Raw genomic sequence first — 17,656 nt, 5'->3', positions numbered from 1 at the left:
ATTGTCTTTGATGGTGTCTTCTAATAGAGAGAGAAAGAAAAGAGATGCAAGATAGTTTTATTTTGAGAGTTGTAATTGGACTAATGGGGTTGGGGTATTTATATCGGGGATTATTTAAGTTAATTAGACTTCCGTTAATACCTTAGTAACAACCAAACCACTTAATTAATTAGTTAAGACCAACTTAAAAACGTGCAAGAAATTATTGTGTCACAGACGATACCACGATGGATGGATCGTGGGTAAGTCGACGGACCATCCCTCCTCCGTGCTGCATCCATGGTTCTGGTACGAGCCTTGTGCAAGCGAGGGCTTCAACAATATGTCTATGTTCTCTTCAACAATTGTCAACGACTCCTTGTTTAACCTTACACGAACTGTCGATTGCATCTCCTGGGTGCACACTGCCTAGGCATTGTTGACTCCAACGTGCAATGATCCTCCTCAATGGCCCTGGGTTGGTCCTTGGGGAGTCGTACCTTGATATTACAACAATGAATCGACTTAAACTCATGTTGTCCACCCTTCCACAAATTTTCATTGATTTTGGATTCCTAATAGCTAGTCAAATAGGGTAAGGTACCCTAGTACCTCCATGAGCTAGTTTTCCGAACGTCATGGACGACTTGGATGTTTTGGTTTCTGGACTTCTTATATGACCTATATTCAGTAAAATAATCCTTAAAAAAAGTTTCTATATCTTTATGAAACTTATGTTAGGCTATAGAACATGTCTTGGATTTTTGTGAAGTGTTACATTATCCGCCCCTTAGGAACATTCGTCGCCGAATGACATTAAAAGTCTTTAGAAGAAATGAATAGACTCAAGACTTGCAGCCCAACCAAAAAAAATACATAACAACTTCAATCATATAACTTACACAAGGAAATTCAAAACTTCAATTACCACACATAATACTCAACGTTACATTATGAGGAATATCCTTCTCACAACAACAAGAGCTCAACATAGCATTTATGAGTCAATTATCTCAAAGTTCAACTCACCAATATGGTACATATGATTTCATAAAGACTCACTATATATAAATTCACGACATAACTCAAAACAAGCCAAAGAGAAAAATTTCATGTTGAAATGCACAACCTCACTGTAAGTCACTGTAAAGCTATTAAAAAATGCATATTTTAATGAGGGTAACGAGACTTCATGTCGGCCTCGGCCTCCCGTGTTGCACCCTCAAATAGGTGATTTTTCCATAACACCTTTATGGAAGCCACTTTTTTATTCCTTAACTTCTTGACTTGCCTATAAAGAATTCTAACCGGAACATTCTCATATGAAAGGTTATTTTTCAGACCAAGACCCTCAATAGGAAGAATAGACTTGGAATCACCGATACACTTCTTAGGCATAGAAACATAGAAAACCGAATGAACCGAAGCCAATTCACTAGGAAGTTTAAATTAACAGGATGCCTTACCAACCCTTTGCAAGATTTCATAGGGACCCACATAATGAGGACTCACCTTTCCTTTCTTTCCAAATGTAACATCCCTTTTCATAGGTGAAATTTTCGAATACACCTTTCCACCTTCTTCAAACTTCAAATCACTTCTCCTATGAATGACATAAGGCTTTTGTCGACTATAGGCTGTCTGGAACTGGTTCGTTATGATATGAACTTTTTCCAAAGTCTTATAACTTAAATCGGGACCATAAAGCGAAGGCTCACCTACTTCAAACCATCCAATAGGAGCTCGAGACCTCCTACAATACAAGGATTTATATGGAGCCATAGAGATGGATAAATGAAAACTATTATTATAAGCAAACTCCACCAAAGGAAAATGCTAATCACAATTTCCCTTGAAATCAACAATACAATCCCTAAGCATATCATCAAGGGTTTAAATAGTATGATCCACTTGACCGTCCATTTGGGGATGAAAAGCCATACTCAACTTCACCTTAGTTCCCAATCCTTCTTGAATGACCTCCAGAACCTAGATGTGAGTTGTTCACCCCGAACCGATATGATGGATAACGGAATACCATGGAGACACACTATGTTATCTATGAAGATCCTAGCATAATCTTCAGCCGAATAGGTAGACTTGATTGGAATAAACTGAGGGAACTTGGTCAACCTATCCACAACCACCCATATAGAGTGATATTACCTTTGAGTCCAAGGTAAACCCACTACAAAATACATTTGATGTCTTCCAATCCCAAGTAGGAACTTGGATTTCGTGTATTAAGCCACCCAACTTTTGATGTTCGGCTTTCACTTGTTGGTAATTTGGAAACTTAGAGACAAATTCGCTATGTCCTTCTTCAAACCTTCCCCTCGATGGGAGTCACACGGGTTGCACCTGCGACTCCTAAACCTACAGGTCGAATGTCTCCATCGACGAGATGCATCGACGGGCCATTGCCTGGTCGACCGACCGTCGTTTGGGTCATCGATTGGCACTGTCTGGCAGTGTAGAGCTCCAAGTTGGGGTCCTCCTTTAGGGTTCCTTTGTGGATCCTATGTGGAGTCGTACCCGGACGTTTCCAATCAAAACATAATCATATACTGCTTAAGAACATACCCCATGAGTTTCATAAAAAAAAAGACATAAAACTTGACGATACATACATAGACACACAATGTCGTCTCAAAGAAAGCCTTTCGAATGTCATGGATGTTCTTGGAAGTTTGACCTCCAAACTTCACAAAACATGACAAACTTCCTATATACAGTATAATAACTCATTTAATAACCTGATAACCTCATTAAATACACATAAACACGTAGAACCACATATGAGGCACATAGGTCACTTAGTCGTCAAACGTCTAGGTCGTCACTTAACGTTTAACTTCCGAAGAACCTAATCGCTTAGACATTGCCTCAAACCCTTATGATAAACCATTTTAAGACCTTAGACCATCAATAAAACCATGTTAGACTCTAGATTTAACTAAGTCATTTTTGGGGTCTTACAATCTCCCCCACTTGGACAACATTCATTTAGATACTCATGATCATACCATACAGGACATAGTCAAAAAGAAAACATCAATTTCACATAATCAAGAGATTCACAACAAAACAAGAAACTAGAAGGCATTCTATAAATCATTATGCTATGAAACTCACATGCTTTATCTCAAATAGAAAAAACTCATTTTATATTCAATAGTATACACATATACATCAGTTATAACCTTACTACAACAATTTTCGGCCAAAGAATAAACAAGTCAAATTTTCAAAAATTTTACAGTAAATAGACAGTAGGAAATTCATGATAGAAACAAGCTAATATGCAAGGTAAGATTATATAAAAACATCATACTACATATCATGGCTTCCCAATCTAACAATGCAACACTTAAGAAATTATTACAAATTCTCAGCAAATCATTCTCATATAACCACTTAGGCATGCTTAACCTTCAACTATATGAAACAATTAGCAACCTACACTAGATGCACATGAATCAGAGGAACATACCATACATGAAAACTAATTTTCTCATTCAACAAAACTTCAGTCAAATTATGCAAATTATAAGAAGAATAATTGGAATTGATCTTCCACAAAAGACTCCTACTAAAACAAGTTACTAAGAACTCCTTGTCTTAGTCTTGAATAAAGACAAAAAGAAAAGTTAAGGGTACTTCACACGAAAGAACAATACTCTTAACCAAACTTCTTCACTTAGGAGAAAACCATTCTAAGGTCAACATAACATTTATTATAAGGAACTACCTCAAGGCACCTTAAATCTTACCAAAACTTTCTTATTAAGGTCTATCTCATGAAGATTAAGGACTCTCAAAGGTCTCATCATCTAACCACTACACCCCTCTTACTAGGAGAACTCACCTTTACTCTTTCAAACTCGTCACCTCCCTTCCTATGGTTTGGATCTAACAAACTTCAAACTATTTTAACAACAACTCCTTCACATTCTCAAACTATACCTTACCATTTTTCAAACTTAACTACCCTTCAAAAGGTAACAAAACCAATCTAATGCAAAAACCACCTTCTATCATACATCATCCAACAAGTCACATCTCTTTTTTTCTCTCTCTCAATCCAAACATCATAAAGTCCCCCTTAATGGACAAACACATAAGGGAAACAAGAGAAAGACATAATATACAAAACTCTTAGGCACGATTAGATGAATGAAAAAAGTGAAGCTTTTCCTAGCACCTAATAGCCTCCTATATATAATGCGGCGCGCTTCACATTATAAACAAGACTCTACTAGATGTGGTTCATACGGCAACTAAGACACTCCCTAAACCTTATGCTCTGATACAAACTTTGTCACGACCTGCAAGTACACTCTAGAATTTAAGGCATGCTCGTGTCGTCACAACGATAAATGAGACTTCAAGAAGTCTCATATAAGCCTTTCGAATCATTCATTGCATAATAAACATACTAAAATAGGTAAGAATTTAAAATTTTCTTCAGAAACAAAAAGCTCTTTCATAAACATTACACAAGTGGAAGACTTTCATTTAAAACAATAAGTCTTTACAACATATACTTGAAAAATCTAAACTTTGAAGTATACAATAGTTGGGAAGATCCCGTTCAAGAAAACAAAATAAAGTTTATGACATGAGGGACATGTGGATATTGTCCTAGAATCAATGAGGACTCACCAATACTTCATATCAAGCCTTAGAAACCTATCCATCCTCCATGGCACATAAAGACTGTCAATTCCCTATGCTTTAGTAAAAAAGGGAAAAGAAGGGGTTAGCACATTAGATGTACTATGTATGGAGGCCATGGAAAAACCATGAACAAGGGACATTATGTAAATAACATGGTTTTCATTAATTTCTATTAAAACATCATACAATAATCATAAAGCAACATTTAAAAACTTAGAAATATATAAGAAATCACTTAATCTAATAATCACATTTTTAGAAACTTTACAGTTAATTTACTTCACTGTACAGTGAACTAAATTCACTGTTACAGTGAAGTTCCTTCACTTCACATTAGATACCCTTTAGCATGTAATCTCTTCACTCAAAGTCATCCTATGATTCACTTTAGTCACAATAAGAGAGACTACCGATACACCCTCTCTAGAAGTTCCTAAACGACCCTCGAGATTACTTATAATGAGTAACTTACATACTTATAAATCATCTTAAACATCGAGGTAAGATTATCCTACCAAAATTGATTCTAAGTCTCACATGAGTAAGTTTTGAAGCGACCGCCATACAATCCCTTTGTCACATCCGGGTTTACCCCGTGGACGTTACCAACATTGTCAATCTTTTTAAGGACTAAGACTAGACTCTTAGTCTCATTTAATTACTTTCATAGGTTAAAAAATACGGAAAAAAATTAAAATTTTCATTATTAGGACTTTTAGGTTTACTTAGACGTCCACATACACATAATACATATTCATACCGAGTACACATAGACCCTTCGAATAGGAAGGTTACATAGCCTTCTAGTTTTATTTCACACACATATATAAAGAAATATAACAATAGTCTTCAACGATTGTCTCATCTCATACCATCTAATTGATTATCACAATATGGGCATAGCCCTTACCTCAATATAACAAGACCACATATAGGTCGTACAAAAGTATAGTACTCAATTGAAAAGGAAAGAAATGAAAGTGTTTAAGCTAATAACAAGACTGTAAGCTAGATGATGGAATTTCTCTCGGAAGGTGAGGACCTACCATACTTGGATGAAAGGAAGAGTCAAAGACTTCAACAATTTTGACTTCCAAACTCTTCAATGACCGGAACCTAAAATCTTTGGGAAAAGGCAAGAAAATGGGGTTAGTACTCCACATGTACTAAGTATGAGACCTTATGAACTAGTGCAAAGCCAAACAAGTCATATTAAACAACCAAACATGCTTTCTAACTCAACAAGTAATACCCATACCAACATTCGTGAAAACAATGATTTACTACAACCATAACAACAAGGAATAGAATCACATGAATGAATAATGATGGATCATATCATGATAACCAAGACAACTACTCACACGTCCTTATCAAGGCAACAAGCGCAATGACCAAGCAAAGCCCCATAACCTTAATCAAGTATCCTCAACAAGAAAATATGACCAATGCCGAAGTTCACATATCATGGCATTTAGGTTTACATTTTATCATATATTAACATCACAACCCAAGGCTTATTCATAAATGAACTAATCAACATGTAGTATCAACAATGTCCCATGTTCATCATATATACATCATATATTATCATAACATAAACATATATAAGAACGTCCTCCTAAGACTCCCCTCAACGCAAACTAGTGCAAGGTTTATGTAGAGTACCATATCCCTAACTAGACTAAGCTAGACCTCTTAGGTTATCCAAGTTATAGTTTAAGTCCTTTAATTTGTTTTAACTTTTTGGAACATCTTGTCCTAACCGCATAGACCACATGAGCTAGTGTGGAATCCGTTGTCATAAAACCCTATACTGAAAGAAGGCGGACTACTTTCAAAGGTACTAAAAAAATTTGAAACATGGAAACTACGTGGATCCACTAGCTAGTATTCCTATTGGGGAAACATAGTTCAAGAAGAAGGACATTTATTTGCGACACTCTTTATGCTCCATGAATTATATTCTCCAATCTCAAGAGTAATATAGTGTTCCTACCATCCCTATGTTGGAAGGGATACTTCTCAATCTAATTCACTCGGTGCTAAGCTAGAGTCCTTTTTTCAAATATCTTTATGATTTTAATTATCAGTCATAACTTATCTTAGGTCATAGGGTCTAACCCTTGATTAATCATCATCATCAATATCTCCATAAGTATTTTATGAGTATAATTCTTTTCATCACAATCCTTATAAGTGAGTATAACACATTAGCATTTCATAGCATATCAAGACACATTGATAGTTCTTACCATCCTTATATCACATACACCTTAATCAACCTCACAACATAGTCAAGACATTTCAATTAAACATCACATCACCCTATAATCCTAGTATAAGACATACCCCAATGTAACATCATTACTTAAAAGAATAATCACAATTTGAAATACACATAGATATATCAAGACTTACCAAGTCTTCTTCATAGTCTATCATCGAAGTCTTACCATCAACCCATAACTCAACCCACTTTGGGGAGTATCATCATCACAAAATGACCAATAATATAACAAGACCAATTACATCTCTATAACACAACTTAACACTAGATCACAACTTAAGACAAGATACATACGCAAATTTCACATTACAGTTTATAATCTAAGTCACATCTCAAGAACTAGCATGATAGGCCAGTAATTCATCTTAATTTAATCATAATAAAACCATAGTATAATAATCAAATCAATAACCAAGTTAATTTAATGATCATAATACAATATATTTCAACATCACAACCTAGGGTTAGGGATTGAGGATCATTTTGTTAAAATTCTACCAAAGCATGAACAATTACCATAAATAAGTTAATTACATGTTAATCTATTTAATATAACCTAAAAAATCATCAACAACTTAATTCATAACTTCAATTTCGTAATTGGATGAAACCCATAAGAAAACTCAACTTTTCAAATCCATTTTTGAAAGAAAACCTTTGAAGAAAGAGTCTCAAAGGTTAATTAGATTCCATACCTTAATGTTTGACAACAATTTTATGGTCAATTTGTCCCCTTCCATCCCCAAACCCTAATCCTTTGTAGTCTTTATTGGTTAGTTCAAGTACAAAGAGAAATAAGAGAGAAGGAAGAGAGTTTATTTGTGAGTTGTCTTTAGATTAATGAGAGTTGGGACAATTTGTATTGGTTTTTAAATCAACTTAATTAGACTTGACCGAGTAAAGTGAGTAGACTTAGTCAATCGATCCAACACCACCCATATAGAATCACATGACTTTTGACTCCGAGGTAAACCTACTACAAAGTCAATATTTATGTCTTCCCACTTCCAAGTAGGAATTCGGACTTCTTGTAGTAAGCCACCCGACTTTTGGTGTTCAGCCTTTAATTGGAAATTCATACGCTTAGTGACAAACTCCGCTATGTCCCTTTTGTCACGACCGGAATCTAGACCCCAGACGAGACCAGCGTCATTGACCTCTCACAGGTTGCAGAGAAGCCTACATACGTCATTGTTACTTCATGTAGGTTAATTTTAGCGGAAAATTTGAACTTTTTGTTACTGAACATTCATGTAAGTAATTCTACTTAAATTCATAAACATTTGCCATCAACCATCTAATATTAAGATTATCAAATGAAAGAAATAGTTCATAATTTCATTGAACATCTTTTTTTGCCAAAACAGCACCAATTTAAAGTCTGAAATAAAAGTGGAAATGAAACACTAGTGTAACATGCTCCACTGGATAAGCCTATATCTATGCTAGAAATTAATAGTAGACATACTCAAAACCATGAAGTCCTACCAAATCCTGATGAAAGCTCAACGTCCGAATAGCTGCAACATCTTCATGTAATCTTTAATGTCCATGTGTGCCTGCAACTAAAAGTAGACATTGTATGGGGTTAGTACACACTTGTACTACGTATGGGTATATCCAAGCACACACCAAGGACATGCATGAGTAATAATAGCTCTTTCCTAACAACATGATTTATGGAAAGTCAAGTCAGTGGACTTGCAAGATTTGGATTAGGAAAGTCAGTGGACTTGCTAGATTTGATTTATGAAAGTCAGTGACTTGCCGAATTTGGATTTAGGAATGTCATTAATGAGAGTAACATGCATTATCATACATATCATATTTCACACAACACATAACATATTACATATACAATATATCATATTGCATATAGCACTTAACATATTTCATATTATTCGATCATATGCGATGTGACCTTGGAGTCATGGACTTGACATTAAGATTCCCAAAATGAGGGCTCAACATATGGGATGGCAACTAGGGAGCCTTCTTTAATAAAAACATAGTTCACTTATTTGATTCTTACGTAATTCATTTCATTCATTCATAAGCTAGTGTAAACACCAGTTATACATAGTATGTAGTTTAAGACTTTCATCGGTATCACTATGCAATGTCCAAGAATAACCTAGTGTCATTACATAATTCTAGCTCAACTTATAATTATCCTATCCTAACACCTTTTTTATCATTCATTTCATTATGTGCATCATTTAAGGTTGGCCTCATTCATTCATTGGGAACTTTAACTTTAACCGACATAGATCATGTTAGCATCATGAAATCCAGTGTCCGCCCCACATCGACAAGAAGTCGAATCACTGGCCAAAGTGACCCAAAACATGCTACCATATATGGGGAATTTAACCCTCCTATATCCCTATATACGCAGTATAGGTTCAAAGACTACGAGATACAAGGAGACCCATACCCGGCATGCCGGATAGTCTCATGTCATGCTAGTTCGGGAACCTCTGCCCTCCTGAAAGAAGGCATCACCACTCATAACTAGCCTATCGGTGCTTAGTATAAAGTTCCATTTCATTCATCTCATACGTCATTGAAGCTGACTTCTAGTATGAGGACATCACAGCTCCACAGATGATTTCTCATATAATCATTAGTATTAAGTATACATTAATCTAAATACTTTCATTAGAGTATTCATATAGACTGGTCTCTTAATTTACTTTACACTCTCATATGTGAGTACGTTTAGGTAACATTTACTTAGGCTCATTTGAGATTACTCTCATCTTTCACATTAACCTCTTATCATGTTGTAACCACATTCATTCGCTTTAGAACATTTGCTCTTCATAATTACTCACCCCTTTTTACATGAATGTTCATTTCATCATATACCAATGCACTTTGACATTTAGTGTTCACTCTTACATAACCCTTCTAGGAGTTCATCATTTCGTTACATACATCTTCGGCTCACTTACTTTTAAACGTATGCTAGACTTATGTGTCTTTACATACAAGCCATGAGGCTTCATTCATAGTTCGTTTAAGTGATTCATATATTCCTAAGATTTTGTGATACAAGACTTATGCATCTTGTATGTATGCCAAGATCATCGATTTTGATCTATGTAGGCATCATTATATCAACATTTCTTCACGTATGACTTATGTATCAACAAGGAAATGGGGAAGGGAACACAATTTCGAACCCCTTGGACAATACTTAAGTTTTTATTTAATTTAGTTTGACCCACACAACATGGGGACCCAAAATAAAGCCCCAACACGTTCTTTTCAATTTCACTTGATTTCTCTCTTTATTTTTTTCATTCATTGGGACTGAGAGGATGAGGGATCGAACCCCCACCACCTCATTTTCTTTTAATTTCATTTTTCCTTAAACCAATTTTTTTGACCTAGAGGGTGTGGGATCGAACCCCCACAGCCCCACTTTAATTTTCAAATTAATTCCTTTTATTATCCCTACAGGTAGTGGATTCAATTCCCACACACCTCAACATTTTTTTTGATTTTTATTTATTCATTAAATCTGACAGCGAGGTGGTGGGTTCGAATTCAACTTCTCTCATTTCTTTAATTCTATTTTGTTTTAGGGAAATTGGCTAAGGGCACTCGGATTTTAATCCTGTGTGCCTCAATCCTTTTTATTTTAATTAATTATAGCTTTCTTATAGTGAGATCTTGGGTTCAATCCTTATTGACCTTACATGTTTTAAACATTATTTTCTAACTCTCCTAAACTTCAAACATTAACAGAAACTAAGGTAACACAATGCTGGAATTTTGATAATGATTTCCAACTCCTTTTCATCAACATTTACACGTTAGTTCTTTGGATAATTTATGGATCATTTAGTACATCTTTAGGTGCATTTTTCATGGATTCATTTAGCTAATAGTTTTAACTCAAATCAGCCAGATTACACTTCATATTAACATCATGATTTACACACATTCTTGCACATAAGATACGGGGATTTAAACAATCCATTTCATGCTCTAATCAATGACCAATAGTCACAACAATTCACCCACACAATCCTATCACACATTTCCAAAAAGAAACATTCATTACTCACATAATTCCGAACATACATACATACACATAATATTCACGAAAACATGTTACATACCTAAATTCTACCAGCAAATATATCCAACCTACGAATGAATGGGAGCTAGTGACAGGGACTTGCAACGAGGAACAATCCTAGTTTTTGAATTAGAGTTGACTGAATCTTTAAGGTATCTTGGGAAAGGCACCAAGAGTAAGAAAACCCATACCTTATTTTTACGTTTATTCAACACACGACCTTCTGTCCAACCCCCTCTCCAAATAACGTTCAAGTCTCTAAACATCGAAACCAACCGACGGAAAACTCCTCCCTTTGCCTAACGTTTTTGCTTAGCGTTTGTATATGTTTTGATTATATTTTTTTTCGTGTGAGTTCTTCAAGAGTGAAGAACTTATGTTGCGTTTTCTATTCCTGTAATTTTTTAGGCAAAGAAAATGTGATAAGAGTTGAGAAATGTGAGAGAGATGAGCTTGAGAGAGTAGTTTAGGATTAGGAGATTTAGGTTGGGAATTAGTAAAACTACGATTCCTTATTAATTTAATAAAAATTCTGATTTAATTAGATTAGTAAATTGACCATAAATGCCTTAAAAATCATATTATAAATCTCAATTTAAATATATTTAATTGATGCTTCCGTTGAGGTTCGAAACCGGGTGGAGTGACCAATGCAAAATGGGTCATTTCGGGTTGACCCGACCCAAACCGTCTACTTAATTAAATAAATTTATTCCATAGGGTAATTACGACATTAACCTTGGCCTGGAAAAGACCATTTTACCCCTAGCCCGTGCAAACATAAGATTTCACCTTTTTAAGTCCTGTAAAGACTCATTCGAGTAAAACATCATAATTTGAAGCCCTACATGGCTGGACACAATAATTCCTTGCTCAACTAACTCCCCAAGTTAGTTGGATTGGATGTCTCAAGGGTTTAGAGGTCTGGTTCTATGCACATCAATCCGTGTGAAACCGGTCTAATCGTTGGCATTCTAGACACATTAAGCATTACTTAGCGTATCCATTTTTAGGGCTGTTACATTATCCCCCCCTTAGGAACATTCGTCCCCGAATGAAACTTATTATATCTAGCACAACGCCAGTCATTTCATAACATAATAACTATACAAAATCAAGCGATAACAACAAAGAATGGAGAAACAAAGAAACTTAGACTTCAGAGTAGGAAGTCTAACCCCAAGAGTTGAAAAGATGAGGGTAGTGGGATCTCATATCGGCCTCGGCCTCCCACGTAGATCACTCAACAAGATAATTCATCCACAACACCTTAACTGTGGCAATCTCCTTGTTCCTCAGTTGCTTGATTTGTCTGTCTAAAATCTCAACAGGTATATCCTCATAGGACAAGTATTCATCGACCCCCAATCCTTCCACCGGTAGAATCGATGATGGATCGCCTAGGTACTTATTTAACATGGATAAATGAAAGACTGGATGGACAGAATCTAGATCCGCAGGCAATGCCAACTCATAGACCACCTCACCCACACGCTTTAGGATCTCACATGGCCCAATATACCTTGGACTCAACTTCCCCTTCCTGCAAAATCTCATCCACCCCTTCATAGTTGATATCTTCAAATAGACCAGGTAACCAACAGCAAATTCTAAGGGTCGTTGTCTGTTGTCTTCATAAGACTTCTGCCCACTTTATGCAGTAGCAAACCTGTCACTAATCACGCTGACCTTCTCTAAGGCCTCATGAATGATCTCTTGACCCAAAATGGATGACTATCCAACCTCGGAACACCCAACAAGAAACGTACACATCCTACTATATAGTGCATCAAACGATTCCATCCTAATGCTGGTGTGCTAGCTGTTATTATATGATAACTCTATCAAAGGTAGATGGTCGACCCAAGTTCCTCTAAAGTCTATCACACACGCTCTCAACATGTCCTCCAATGTCATAATGGTGCACTCTGCCTGCCCATGAGTCTGAGGATGAAAGGCAGTACTAAGATTTAACTGCGTGCCTAAGTTCTTCTAGGAGGATTTCCAGAAATGTGAAGTGAACTGAGCTCCTCTATCTGAAATAATAGACAAACGAATCCCATGCCATCTCACAATCTCATCAATGTAAAGTCTCACATAATCCTTGACTCTTTAAGTAGACTTCACAGGGATAAAGTGGGCAGACTTAATCATCCTGTCCACAATAACCCATATGGAGTCATTTTGTCTCCTAATCTTCGAAAGAACAACAATGAACTCCATATTAAGTTACTCCCACTTCCACGTGGAACCTCGATAATCTTAATAAGATCGCAATGCTTAAGATGTGCTGCCTTAACCTTTAGACAATTAGGAAAGTTTACCATATATTCAACAATGCCTTTCTTCATGCCATCCCACCAATAGATCTATTTAAGATCATGATACAACTTGGTGGAACCTAGATATATGGAATATCTGGAACCAAGGACCTCTGCAACAATCTTGGTCCGCAAATCATCCACAACTTGTACAAAAAGCCTTTCTTGGTAACTAAGTATTCCGTCACCTCCTAAAGGAAAAGACTCATTCATCTTAACCAAAACTGAGTCCTTCAGCTCCATCAACACAGGATTAAGATGCTTACCCTTCTTGAATCCAACAACTAAGGATGATTCAAAACTAGGATGAACTGAAACACCTCTACTAGTAGAGTCAACTAACAGCACACCCAGTCTTGCCAGTTTGTGCATATCTTTCACCAACTCCTGCTTCTCATGCTTAACGTGGACTGTACTTCCCAGCTCATCCTACTCAAAGCATCATCTACAACATTAGCCTTACCTGGATGGTAGTGGACATTCATGTCATAGTACTTCAAAAGCTCCAGCCATCTCTACTAATGTTGATTTAACTCTCTTTGTGTGAACACATACTGAAGACTCTTGTGGTCTGTGAACACATCCACATGCACCCCATACAAATAGTTCCTTCACATCTTCAGTGCAAACAACACAGCTTCCAACTCCAGGTCATGAGTGGTATAATTGTTTTCATGAACCTTGAGCTGTTTGGAAGCATAAGCTATTACCTTACCACCATGCATAAGAACACAACCCAAACAAACCCTAGATGCATCATAATAAACAGTTTAATTCTCTCCACACTTAGGAAAAGTAAGCACCGACGCCGAAGTAAGTCTGTCTTAGATCTCCTAGAAACTCTTCTGACAAATCTCTATCCATTACTTGAAATAATAACTAGCCAATCCCTAGAATCTACAAATATTTGTGCCAGTAAGAGGTTTTTGCCAGTTCTTACCAACAGTAGTCTTCCTGGGATCTACATCCACACTTTTGTCGGACACAACATGACCCAGAAAGGTCACTGATCTTAGCCAGAATTCATTATTGCTGAATTTGGCATACAACTGACGTTATCTAAGTACCTGCAAGGTTAGTCTCAAATGTTGTTGTTGTTCTTCCTTTGTTTTAGAGTAGATGAGAATGTCATCAATGAATACTATGATGAAAGAGTCAAGGTATCACGAATGACTCTTTTCATGAGATCCATAAATGCAGCAGGTTCATTTGTGAGACCAAATGACATAACCAGGAACTCATAGTGACCATAACGGGTACGAAAGGTTGTCTTTGGGATATGTCCATCCCTAACCCTGAGCTGATGGTACCCTAAACAAAGATCAATTTTTAAGAAGAACTAGACCCTTAGAGTCGGTCGAACAAGTAATCTATTCAGAGAAGTGGATACTTATTCTTGATAGTGTCTTCGTTAAGCTGCCGATAATTGATACACATTCTAAGGGTTCCATATTTCTCTTTCACAAACAACATTAGAGCGCCCCAAGGGGATATTCTCGGCTCAATGAAACACTATCAGTGAGATCTTTTAATTGCAACTTAAACTCTTAGAGTTCAGCTGGATCCATTCCGTAAGGAGGAATTTAAATTGGTTTAGTATCGTGTTCTATGTAATTACAAAAGTCAATCTCTCAAGCTGTAGGAACTCCAGGCAAATCATCATGAAAAACATCTTGGAACTCATTCACTACAGGCACTCAGTCTATGGAAGGTATGTCATGATCAAAGTCATAAACACTCACATGATGACACAATAACACCTTGGACATCATTTTATTGGACTTAAAGTTCGAAATCAAGGGATTATGAAAACTCGAGTTGTACCCCTCCTAGACCAGCTCTTGTTCATTATGTATACGAAATCTCACAACCCTTCTATGACAATCCATACTAGCATTACAACTATGAAGCTTTTCCATGCAAAGATAAAATCAAAATAACTCATTGGTAACTCAATAAAGTATGCACACATAGTATTACCACATACAACTATTGGGCAATCCTTGTATACTCTATTAGTTCTTACATTTTCTCCTAAAGGTGTAGTAACCACTATACGATCATGCAGAACTTCAGGCAATATCTCAAAAGTGAGAGCAAGTAAAGTAGTTACAAAGGAAAGTGTAGAACCTGGATCAATTAAAGCATAACTAGAAGTTGACAATACCTGCAACATACATGTGACCACACCTGGATCAAGTAAAGCATAACTACAAGTTGACAATACCTGCAACATACATGTGACCACATTAACAGACTTTTCTTTCTCCCCCTGCCCTTCAAGGCGTAAAACCGATTCAACTTAGGAGGCTTGACTACTGCTGCACCCTATGGATTAGGCCTAGGCTGAGCATTACCTCCATCCTGACCCCTGTTTTGTGGGCAGTCCTTAACCCTGTGCCCACTCTTACCGCAACTTACACATACATTAGTACCCTGTCTAATCCATGATGTTAGATAAATGGGATGTGGTATACCTAGATAGTTTAACAAAATTTAGGGAATACTCCCAGACTGTCATTGATCCCTGCTTAATGTTTATAAACTACTCAACCTTGGCCTCTTTCATATCCCTGTGGAAGAATCTCTCCAGGAAAGCGTTCTTAAACAACTCCCAAGTGACCGGAACTCCGACCAACACTTAGATATCCTTAGCTGATAGGAAGCAAGCTGAGCTTTCTCTATATCAATGGTCCCCATGGCAACCAAAATCTTATACACCTCGTCTACAAACTCCCAGGGATCTTGTGAAGTCTTCGACCCTGTGAAAATAGACGGATTTATCTTCGTGAAGTCTCATATCCTGTGAGCCATGCTACGAACTGGTGGGTTCTCCCTTTAAACATTCTGGTTGACCTGGTCAGTCATGAACTGAGCTTTCATAGTTATGTCCTGTGCAATCTGGACTAGATATGCCTGCACCTCCATATCAGTCAACCCAGTTGGGTTTACCAGCATAGCCAATTCTTCAGCTTGAGCCTAGGGTAGAACCTGATTGTCCCCAGCAGCTGCTCCTCCTCTCTTCTGACCAACGTTCCTCCTAGTATTCATACTCTTAAAACAATAAGAATTGATGTTAGACATTCTCATAACACCAAGAAATCAGAAATTAGGAAAAGGCACGATAAGATCAAAAGAAGAGAAATTTTCCTACGCATCATGCAGTCTTTAATGCAGGAAAGTGGTGCTCTTCACTACCATGACTTAGAAACTAGTCAATGTGGTTTATGTGAACTTATTATCCTCGTAATTTAACCTATTACTCTGATAAAAACATTGTAACAACCGAAATCTACACCTCAGACGAGACAAGCGTCATTGACGTCTCACAGGTCGCAAAAAAACCTACATATGTCATTGTTACTTCATCTATGTTAATTTTAGAGGAAAATATGAACTTTTTGTTACTTAACATTCATGTAAGTAATTATACTTCTACTTATAAACGTTCACAATCAACCATCTAATATTAAGATTATCAAATGAAAGAAATAGTTCATAATTTCATTAAACGTGTTTTTTTTCAAAAACGATACCAATACAACGTCTAAAATGAATGTGGAAATGAAACACTAGTGGAATATGCCCCACTAGATAAAGACTACATCTAATCTAGAAAATAACAGTAGACATCCGCGAAATCATGCGGGCTTACCCAATCAGGATGAAAAATCCACGTCCGGATAGATGCAATGTCGTACTGTAAGCTCTAATGTCCACTAGTGCCTACACCTAAAAGTAGATATTGTATGGGGTTAGTACACACTTATTCTGAGTTTGGGTATATGAAAGCACACAACAAGCACATGCATGACTAAGAATAGCTCTTTCCTAACAACATGATTTATGGAAAGTCAAGTCAGTGGAGTTGCAAGATTTTGATAAGGAAATTCAGTGGACTTGTAAGATTTTGTTTAGGAAAGTCAGTGGACTTGCCAAATTTGGATTTAGGAAAGTCACGCCATGAGATTAACATGCATCATCATATGTATCATATTGCACGCAATATGCAACATTTTACATATACCACATAAAATATTCCATATAACACTTAACATATTTCATATCATTCGATCATATGCCATGAGACCTTGGAATCACAGACTTGACATTAAGACTTCACAAAATGAGGTGTCAACATATGGGACCTCAACTAGGGAGACTTCTTTAGCAAACATAGACTCTGCTTCATTAATTCATACGTACTTCATTTAATTCATTCATAAGCTAGTGTAAACGCCAGCTATACCATGGATGTAGTTTAAGATTTTCATCGGGTTTTCTATGCAATGG

This window comes from Solanum pennellii, chromosome 11 (assembly GCF_001406875.1).
Source record: "Solanum pennellii chromosome 11, SPENNV200".
NCBI lineage: Eukaryota > Viridiplantae > Streptophyta > Magnoliopsida > Solanales > Solanaceae > Solanum > Solanum pennellii.
The sequence above is the reverse complement of the archived record's forward strand: the minus strand, read 5'-3'. Positions refer to the sequence as shown.